Source organism: Triticum dicoccoides, chromosome 2B, assembly GCF_002162155.2.
Source record: "Triticum dicoccoides isolate Atlit2015 ecotype Zavitan chromosome 2B, WEW_v2.0, whole genome shotgun sequence".
NCBI lineage: Eukaryota > Viridiplantae > Streptophyta > Magnoliopsida > Poales > Poaceae > Triticum > Triticum dicoccoides.
In genome coordinates this window covers 11616762-11627813 of record NC_041383.1, presented here as the reverse complement: position 1 = coordinate 11627813, position 11052 = coordinate 11616762, and the positions used below count along the sequence as shown (strand labels likewise).

The window sequence follows — 11052 nt, the reverse complement described above, 5'->3', positions numbered from 1 at the left end:
TATAAGAATGTCCCTACCCCCTAGCCTCAAATATGCGAATTGTGAGCGGCACCACGGATAAGCGCAGAGGAATAGGGGTAGACCACAAATCCTAAATTTCTAACATTGGTATCAGAGCTGAATAAGGGTCAATGACGTACTCATCGACTCGATTCGATCCGTAGTCAACTCTGCTGCGTACTCTACGGATTTGCAGACCATGGTCAGCTTGGGAATTGATTGGTTCTCCTCTTCGTGAAGATAACCTTGCTACAGAGGTCCATTGAGTGCCGCCGCACTCATGCCTCGCGCCACCGCATGCCCAGTCTTCTCCGCCCGTAATCCGCCATCAACCGCCGCCCCAAGTCACCGACTCCGGCCGAGGCCCGATCAGCGGCACCTCTGCGAGTAGCTGGCAGTCTACGCTGGTGCCGGTCGTCGCCGCCCGCTGCATCACCGGACCCGTGTTGCCAAGTCGTCGCTCGGTTCCACATCCCGTCGCTGTGCCGGAACTCTCTCACGCGGATCCGTGCTGGATCCCCTGTTGCCCACGTAGTCTCGTGTTGGGCACATGTTCTGTTCATGTACGCTGGAAGTGGTTAAGGGCAGTCCAAGCCGCAGGCACGGGAATCAAGGAATCTAGCTAGGAAAGTGGTAGTCCAAACCACCCAACAATCCATCGGATCAGTGAAATCCAGAGTTGCACCAAGGCCTCAATTTTTGCACGGGAGACAAGATATACTAGCTGTTCCTGTTCTGTTCATGTACGTGGATAGAGGAAGGCGAATGTTTTCTGCATGTTCGACGCACACATTCTTTCAAAATTGCATATACTAGCTACTTTTATTCATTTTATTTGATCATTGATTAAAGTTTTTTTTCCAGGTCCGTTGCATGTAACTCGTAACGAGGAGATGGAATGCTAGTCCCGACGAATAATAATAATCCGAAGGACCCTGGATCATGCATGACTGGATGGAATAGCAATTACTCCGGTGAAAAGATAGCATGGAAATTTTGCATATCTAGGAAAGATCTTTATAATGAGTATATCACTTGTTACTGTGGAAGAAAGTGATCACTCCGAAGAAAAGGAAATTTTGTCTCGCTTGACGGTATGTCCATTGGCAATGTTTACACTTTATATATTTATATTTGTCACTACTTTTTCCAATAGGTGGAACACAGTAGCAACTTTATTTATATCTAAACAATTCCCAAGGAAGGTAGATGATGTCTATTTCAGCGGTAATGCTATTTTTGAAATACTGGGAATTGGAAATTATGCCCTCAAACTCCGCTGTGGAGGAAAATTATTGTTGATGGACACACTATTATACTAACCCTGCATGAGACGGAATTCAAAGAGGTGTATATTGCGAGCATCGCTTATTTGTGGAGGAAGATGGGAACCACTCCATGGAAAATGATTTTTTTTCTATCACTTAACGCTGGAATACGGTAACAATTTTGTTGGCATGCTAACAGTTCCTATATATATGTTTGTGTGTTTAGTCATTGCTGCTAAATCTGATAGACTTTGGATTGGAAATTATGCGATCAAACTCCCTTGTGGATGAAAACTATTGTTTTTATAGGACATGGTATTTAACTTCAATGGGAAGGGATTTAGTTTATTGCCCCTCTTGGAATCTATTGATTATGACATAGTATTTGGAAAAGGGAGAGTGGAAATATTGCTCAGTGGTTAACTTAGTGCATTTTTGGATTTTTCACACAATGATACATCTTTCTTGATGTCCATTGGAGGTTGGCAAACCAAATTGTTTATGTTTGGCAAAGATAAATCCATACGGACGAATATTGATAATGGGAACACATGCTTGGAATCTTATATAATCTACATCATCAACGACTTGGTCATATATCTTGGGACTGGATCAAGAGGCTTATTGATTCTGGAATTTTAAACTTTAGTGGGAGGACTATGATACATGTGAAGCATATATGACTTTTTTACACCTTGTTTATTAAGGTGGAAGGTGATGAAAGGGCTTCACATTGTTTCTTTTTATATATACTTATGGTATTTCTTTGGACACCCCCACTAGAGGTCAGATTATTTATTTCATCTCACTCTTCGATGATTACAGTTTTATATGGTCATGCTTATATTTTATTGTACAAGTCGGAATGTTTCATTGTGCTGGTCACATGTTATACTGAAGTGCAAAATTAGTTGATTAAATAATATCATTGAACATATAAACCTTGAAGAACTGCTAGGCAGGACCGAGCCATCCACGTCGCCCTATAAACTCTCATGCCAGCGCCTGTTAATTTCGTGCCCCGTTGAGGGCATTTTGGTTATTTCGCATATGGGCGTATAAAAGGCAGCAGCTCTGGTGGAGGTAACCTACCCTTCTGCCCCATCCCGCACTCGCGCCGCGCCCCTCTCCTCTCTCTCCCGACCACGCCCTCCTCCCTGCCCCGCCGCTGTCGTCTCCTCCACCCGGCCAGCCGCCGCCGCACCTCCTCCACCCGGCCAGCCGCCGCCACTGCGCCCGTTTCCTCCGGCCAGCCTCCGCCCGCAACCTCCCCCCTCCCGTTTTCAGAAGGGAACAGAAGGGAAGAGAAGAGGAGCAGACAGGCCTTGGTTCGCCATGGAGATGCTACTGACGCTGTGAGCCAGGGGACGCCACCCATGGCTTCCAGGGCAGCTCGACTATAGGTGAGTGCATCCCCCCCCCCCCTCTCTCTCTCTCTCACTATATCCCCTGAAAAAGCCCACAACAGTAAACCATGGAGGATTTGAGGGATTTTTTCTGTTTGAATAGTTAAGAGTATTTCTTTGGATTACGTTGATTCTCTGAAAAATTGGTGTCGTATAGAACTTTCTGCTCCCGTGTAACTCCTGGCTTGAGGCTGACTGCAGAAGAGGACAACTCCCAAACGCCAGGACAGTTGAGCTTCTTCATGTCCTTTAGCGATTCCATGACCATCTGCAGTAACAATCTATTGCATAAATGGTTCTCCAAGTGGGCTATGTTATTTTGCCTACGTCAAATGGGCATGATTTGCTTATAGTAAAGATATAATAATCTATGAAAGCCCAGTTACCTGAATAAGACAGTAAATAATTCTAAGATGCTAATGTTGCAGTTGATAAAACTATGTGAATGTTGACTCATGTTACAGTTGATAATCCTAAACAAGACACTACTGGCTCACTTTTCTTCTTTGTATTTTTTCTTGTTCATACATGTAGAAAATATTCTGGTGCTAATGATTGGTCTAAGTATCATGATTGGTTGATTTTTTGCATCTAAATAGGGCATTTACATTTCGAGTTGTGGGTAGTGGTGGTCTTGTCAATGAGTTGGCACACGAGGCCTCGGGATTCCCTCCTCGTCGATGAGCACTGATGTGATTGCAGCGAGCCATTGCCATTGCCGCCACACAGACGCAGGGTTCCTCATTGTTTTTAATCTCACAGCCATGTTCTTCTTGTTATAATTTAGCTTTTGTTCATTTGCTATGTTTAGTACAAGCAGGACATTCTCCTTTTTAATCTCCCAATCAGTTAAGCTATGTCAACTGGCTAGATCCTTCTCAATTAACTAACCTCATTGGTCTGCACTCTTGTGTTTCATAATTTTCCCAACTCGACACTCTCCTTATTTTTCTTACCAATTTGGTGTTGGTTGATATGCAGGTTCGGAGAGTAGCGCCATGCATGATGACTATTGGTGTTGTTTTTATTGCGGGAGCGGGTCAGGCGACGGGAAGGGAAGACAAGATGGAGAGCGGGCGGGTCAGGTGACGGCCATGGCCATGGCGCTCGCAGATCCGCCGGCTCCGTCGTCGCCGCTGCGCTCACAGGTTCCGACTCTTGTGAGCTACTGCTGCAGATGATATTTGGTCCCCATCCTTGCTACTGGCTCCTAATTTTTGTGTGATGAACAAATGGTTTAGATTTAGCGTGTAAAGCTCAGATCCTACATTGGTTTGGAATTTCTTCTTAATGTTGCAGAAGTTTCATGGAGGCATCAAGGTCAGTCTTAAATCTTAATGCACATAATGACAAATGCTTCCGCATTGTAATTTCTAATTTGTTATCGAGCTTCTATGCTTCAACACATCTAAAATTTCAAAAGCTTTTCCGGGTTGACACGGTTACTTGAGAATTGTACCAAAGATAGTGTTAGCAGTTCATTCCGTACCAAACTTGAGCAACACAAAAGTTAAGTTAGGTGACTGTTCTTTGTAGGAATGCATCCTCCTCTTGATATGCAAACTGAGGAAATCAAGGTGATGGGAAAGCATTCTACAGCAGCTGTTGACTTCAGGATATTTCATGGATGAGTTATACTCCTTGACTCCCATGTAAAGTTAGCTTATTTTGCTCTCTGCATTAGTATGTTCCAAATTAACCACACAAAATTTAATTAGGTGACCGTTCTCTGTAGGAATGTATCATCCGCTTGCTACGCAAACTGAGGAAATCAAAGTGGCAAAGCAATTGACTGCATGTGTTGACTTCAGGATATCTCAAGGACGAGTTAGAATCTTTGACGCTCAGGTAAAATTAAATTATTTTGCTCTCTGCATTGGTATGTTCCAAATTAACTGCACAAAATTTAATTGGGTGATTATTCTCTGTAGGGATGCATCCTCTGCTTGCTACACAACCTCTGCTTGCTACACAAACTGAGAAAACCAAAGCGGCAAAGCATTGTACTGCAGATGTCGACTTCGGGATATCTCATGGATCAGTTATACTCCTCGTTGCTCATGTAAAATTAGCTTATTTTGCTCTCTGCAATTGCATAATAGAACGGTTGAGCTAAACATCTCGCTGCTGATATTTTCAAATGTATTGCAACCACTGTACAACCCATCCATCGTAATTGATATGTTGAGACTGGATGGTTCATCCACAGTTCATGTTCTTAGTGGTGATCCATTAGCAGCAAACCTGGCCCATGAGCAAAAGGGGGTCCAGGTAAATGCTTTACTTTAGTTCTTACACTTTAATGTAACTGCTATATATCTTGCTTTACCTTGACAATCTCCAGCAATTAATCAGTATCTTATGTTATTATGCAGGGAATTTCTGTTGCTTGGTGTTTTTTCGGAATCCATCTCTAATGTTTTGTTGGTTGTGTCAGAAGGGATCAATGATTAATGAAGCTGCTTAGACTGCATTTCTCTTTTCTAGCATTTTTCCATGTGCCAGGGATCATATTTGATATTGTACTGAAATAATAGCGGAGTATTCTAATGAAAAGGCTAGCAATACTCATGGAAAACTCACTGCTCTTGTTTAATTTTATTTATGCAGTCAACATTTTGATCAAAGGATTCTCACGTGCTAGAAAACTATACTCACATAAAACTGACTATTGGTCTATGGAACTGGAGGCAGTGAGTTTCAATTCTTATGAATTAGTGTTTCTTTCTTTATTTAGAGCTTCTGTTCAGATCATTGACGTTTGCATATCCCCTGTTTGTAGTATCATTTTGTGTCTCATGTTATGACTGCCATTTTTTTCCTCTACAACCTGTAAATTTCTAATTCAGTTTACTGATCTTTGAAAGTCATGTATAACTTGGCAGAAATGTTATCCCTACAAATTCTCTCAAAAGAAATGTCATCCCTATAAATAAGAACACCCTCATTCTTTATTGTGCAGCAACCATGTTGACAAGCTGGCATCTCTTTGTTCTATTCTATTGACTTCATGTGGCATTATGTATGAAGCCCTTAAAGCACAAACCTTTGGACGCAAGGACCGTCATGGGATTTGGAGTGCTCAATGGCATCTTAATTGGACTTCTCAATCAGAGTCTAGGTTTCAACTCTGTTGGTTTCTATCAGGTAAGCATTGTTCTTTGTTTCTGTCTGAACTTACAGAAAATGAATAGTCAATTATTTTTGGTGTTGGAGTTGCAACCGTGACTGAAATCCTAATTTCTAAAAATAAGGCTGAACCATGTATATATTTGCAGAGCAAGTCGAGCGCATTAGTTGGATCCAGCTTCTTGATATTGCAGAGGACTCGTCAAAAGATTAGCACTTATTCTATAATGTGGATCACATAAAAAATAGAAATTTTAGTTTCTGAAAATAGATTGAACCATTTATATATTTTTGGATAACAATGTACCTCTAATATCTACGTATAACGATGGGCTAAACAAGGATAACCTGCTTAATGATGAGATGATCTGTTTTCTACAGCTTGAATTGGCAAAAAATATTGTAATCAATGTATGTCCCTGCATCTTAACAAGTCATCCATTAATCGCACGTAATGTGTTAGCCTTCCTTTTTATGCACTGGAGTTTTCTCTAGGTCACTGTACAAAATAGGCATCAATGCACTTTCGGACAGTACACTCACACTCATGATTCTATCTTTTTTAATACCTACTTTACGATTTTGATAGTTTTATTACATATGTTCTGTGCAATTGTCAACTTCTATAATTCGAAGTTAATTGTATTTGTTCTGTTTTGGCTGCTCTAACAGATCTACGGGGTTCTCGGCTGGCTGGGAAGACTTGACAAGAGGCACAGGTAAAATAGATCATCTCTTGTGACTCTCAAGATATGTATCCAGAGAGCAAGTCAGGTCTCGGAATGCTGACTGAATATTCCATGGCCTTTGTTTTTCTTGCTAGGTGGATTACTACTTCCTTGGATGTTTTCAGGTTATTGTTTCCTTGCTCCCCTTTGTCGGCAAGCATTCTCATCTTCTGGTCACTTGCGTAAGATACAACATGCTAATGCTATCGTGGTTTGGTTTGCTCTTGCAGAAAATAAGTGAAATGTGCAGACCGACAACATGGACGGCAGGTCTTGCGGCTCCCAGCGCCCTCAACCCCCCACTGACCCTCTCTCAATTTTGATCTCTCCTCTACTCTTCTGGTGAGTGGGAGCAGCATGTGGATATATTAAACTATATATTAGCTTTTGGTTGGTGCCCATGAAGTACTTTGGAATTCATTATATAGTTGTGTCGGTGAAGATGTCGTAGATTTGTTAATATAGAAAACACAAATTTTTCATCTACCTTGTGCGTCATAGGTAAACATATTTTCCTATCTATTTCTATTCTTCAGCCTCTTTATATTTCAGGGTGGCGGTGAGAGCGGGTGTGAAACGGGAGAGGCGGCCATAGGAGGTATATGATAGGAAAAGAATTGCTCTATGGCAGTGCTTTGACTCGGTGACCAGAGACTGACTGGGTGTGCTTGCAGTTTGAGGTTGATTTTTTCTGGTATACATATAATTGGAGGTATATGATAGCAAAAGATAGCTGGTATACATATAATTGGATTTTTTTTCTTAAATTATTGAAAGCTAGATAACTGGAGGTTGTGTATTATAAAAATGATGTACTATTTGGTGTCACCTATAACTGGTCTCATCTTGTCTCTGTAGGTAGGCGCCATGGACGCCGCTCTTGTGCTCATCAAGGTCCGCTGCTCCTTGTTCCAGTCCCATGACAAGCAGCAGCAGCATCATGGTCTGCCCCCTCCCACCCTCTCTCGATTTCCTCTCTTCGCTTCCCTGACCACGTCTCATCTCTGTTGGGTCAAGGTTGGGTTGGAGCTATAGCGGCCAGCCACCAGGACGATGCTGACAGCCAAAGAAAGCTCCTTCCCCACCGCTGACAGCCGAAACCGCTCTTGTGCTCATCAAGGTCCCTTTCACCTCTCTAACCTCTGTGTTAACTCCGTCTGGTTCTAGGCCAATTAAGGTTTTTTGTTTTGTTTTTGCTTCCACTCTGTTTGATTTAAGTGTGGTGGTCAGATCCTCTTCAGATGTCCAGTTGAGACACCTACCCATTTCTTCTCTTTTTTTCTCTTGAGAGGAGAGGAGAGGATGCTAACTAGCGAAGTACTATACTACTACGTTTCAAACCATAATAAGGTCCTTCGGTAAAAACAAAACAAGATTTGCAGCGTCGCAGTAGCAAAATTCCAGCATCCACTAACCACACAAAAAAGTATGTGTCCAGTGATAATATAACGAGAGAGGAATTCAAGGATTAGTTTATTATTAACCTATGTAGTGTATGCACTGGTAGTTGATGGAGTTTCAAGCAACAAGCATGGAGCACCTTCTTCTTTCTATCATGTCATTTACCTGATAATTTGGTAATTCTCTCTGTAATGTCATTCATATACCTGATAAAGCTAATTTCTTTGGGGCTCTCTGTCATTCATATGTTCAGTGATACAATCAGAATTATTATGTAGAGGTTACTCCAGTCCTCACTATTCTTCTATTTGTCTCTGTTTAGTGTTTTACTTTTTTTATCAGCTGCATAATAGATAACCATATCTACATTTGTCTCTGTTTTCTGTTAGGTTAGTCAATGTATAGGACTGCGCTTTTGTGTGTCCTTTTCTTCAAGCTGTCATTCAGGAGAAGAGAGGAGCGAGGCCTCGATCCAGACTCAGGAGGAGGAGACGAGGAGCAACACCTATTTTTATTGTCCGTCAAGCCCCATTATGCTTTGCGGTTCCAGCCACCTGATCACTAACCTAAATGAGTAAGTAGACCATTATATATGATGGTCTTGCTTCCTTTTGTGATCATGTATCTATGTTAGATCCGGTGAGAAAAGGCGGCTTCCAAGCAGAGGATGCGGCAGTGTTTGGCAACGTTTGGTTTTCATAAGCTAATAATCTATCCCTTCCTATCTACTTCCTTTGTGTACCACATTGTAACTAAGCATCTATGTACCAGTAGTAAAGACTTGGGTGTCTGAATATTCTCACAATAGTTGCCTCCCTCTCGCCCTTTGCGTCATTGGCGCAACGAGTCATCTAGTAGTTTTAACAACTGATTGGTGGGGTAGTACACTTCAGGAATATATCATTTATATGTAAAGATCATGGAACTATTCACCATTGTAATATACCATAAACTCCACAATATAATGGAGGAAGTGATTGTCTTTTATACTCCCTTGTTTCTTTGGAGAGAAGCATTGCATACTCTCATTTGTTGAATCATTCTACATCGAGTGCAACCACTTAACTGGAAGGAAATCTTCTATTTTGGCATGAAATTCTCAGTTATTACAAAGCGCACACCGGGAATTTTTCATGGTTATTCTAGTGGATCAAAGGGTGTTTCCTCCTTTATCTGGAAAAGGAGCACTGGTGGAAAGTAGGAACACAAACATTTTTATAATCAGGGTGGAATTATTGACAATCATACTGGAATATAATCTTGACCCCAAGGAAACTACAAGTGACACATGACATGCTTAGGATAAGTGGGAGGAATTAACTTGGAATGTGATCTTTGGATAATTGTTATGTGATTTTTGGGGGAAGTCACTCTAAATAGTAGAGGAAGAATCCTAAGAAGGCTTAATTTTTTTCGTCATTGTCAACTATGGGTGGAAGAAATGCGTGAAGGAATAAACTCGATGAGGAATTATATAGTTTGGGAATTTATTATCATACCAAACAACAGCACGCCCATCGTTTGTAAGTGTTTTTTTATTTGTGAGGAAATTTATCTCATTGGAATATTATAATGTCACACTTGCTATTAAGTTCTTTGCAGAAAGGAAAATATACTTTGTGGAAACTCTCTCTCCTGGGATATAGGGAAGAGGAACTAAAGACATGGTTTTCTAATTGAATATATTCATGTATGGTCTTATAGCAAGCTTCACATCAATGGAATAGAAGGTTATATGGCTTTCTAAATGAAGCAAGGCGGTCATCTACAAATGTAAGTGCAAAGTATTTTGCATTGTTATTGTATACGTTAACATTGTTTTGTTGTTTGCAATGATAAAGTCACATTGATGGAAGTGAAAGCTTGGTCATCTTTTAACTTTCATATAAAAGGAACATTTGAAACATCCTTTGTTTTACAAGTGGAAATACACAGAAAATATTTTGAAGTGTTTCTCTACTGAAAACTGCAAATATATTAAAATACCTTTGATAAAGGGAATCATACTCAGTGAGGAATTATATTTGAACTCCTAAGGGGAAATGGAATAATGAATGGTACTGGAATTGATATGTATCTTCGTTATATTATCATACCTTAGCTACCAGAATTTATGCTGCACTCAAGCAGTGGAAGGAAAGACGAGAAGCTAAGGGAATCTCACACATCATATAAGATTGTGGAATGTGCATCACAACCTGTCACTTGTTCTGAAATTTATATTAAAGGTAAACACGTTGAGGAAGTTATTACTATGTCTATGAGATAAGAAATAAGTCCAGGTGCGCGTATTCAATTATTATTTTTAGTACTAATATGGTGCAGGTTCACTGACCGAAGTCAGGAATTCCTTTCAAAACATGGTTACTGATGGAACTTCATTTACTGACTGGATTTGATATCTATGTGGTTTTGAAATTTTATTCAACACAATTGTCATATATTTTGACTCAATGTGGAATTATTCATATTATTGATATATGTGACTAAAAATTATTGATGCGGAATTTCACTTGAGGAAAAAAAATACTCAAGGTGCCTATAAAGGTGGAATTGCACTAGAGAAAATAATACTCGAGGCGCCGAGGACAGCTATGCTGGAATAATTAGGCGGAAACTAAGGTCTCTAGTGATCTTAAGTGTTACAGAAAGGAAACTTACTTAGGGAAGGTATCACTATATATTTCCTTGGATTTTCAATTTAGTGTTAACCTGGTTGCTGGCCCCTTGACTAAGCCTATTAGTCATGAGGTATTTGGTATGCATGTTAAGGCTATGGGTTTACGAATATTTGAATGATCGTTTTGGACAAGTGGGAGATGTTGGAATTATGTGTCCTGCAACTATATTCAAATTGCTTGGAATTGTTAATATTCGGAATACCTTACTATGGACTTGTACATGTACTTACACGTGGAATTTAGCATGGAATTGTTACTTGCTGGAATGTACTTAAGTAGTATATGCTTAAGGAAGTTGGTTGATTATCAGTGGAATACAATATACTATTTATATTGGAAAGACTACCCGGGTACACTGATGATTGGAAGGAGCTAGATCGTATAATTAGATTACAGCCCTAATGTTGATCTATATAATTAGAGTAATTTACACTCTATT

General features: G+C 40.4%; 2 long non-coding RNA genes across 3 annotated transcripts; both read left to right on the top strand.

Moving 5' to 3' along the window:
- The first annotated feature begins 4218 nt into the window (after nucleotides 1–4218).
- On the top strand, nucleotides 4219–4869 carry LOC119366814. The gene is made up of 3 exons (XR_005176118.1): nucleotides 4219–4326; nucleotides 4410–4522; nucleotides 4606–4869. It is a non-coding gene; the product is annotated as an uncharacterized LOC119366814 (long non-coding RNA).
- Nucleotides 4870–6568: 1699 nt separating this feature from the next.
- LOC119366813 lies at nucleotides 6569–8806 on the top strand. Of its 2 annotated transcripts, XR_005176117.1 has the most exons (6): nucleotides 6569–6656; nucleotides 6762–6873; nucleotides 7084–7243; nucleotides 7390–7474; nucleotides 7549–7651; nucleotides 8322–8806. It is a non-coding gene; the product is annotated as an uncharacterized LOC119366813 (long non-coding RNA). The 2 variants fall into 2 exon arrangements; XR_005176116.1 differs by having other exon boundaries at nucleotides 7390–7651.
- The last annotated feature ends 2246 nt before the right edge of the window (nucleotides 8807–11052 follow it).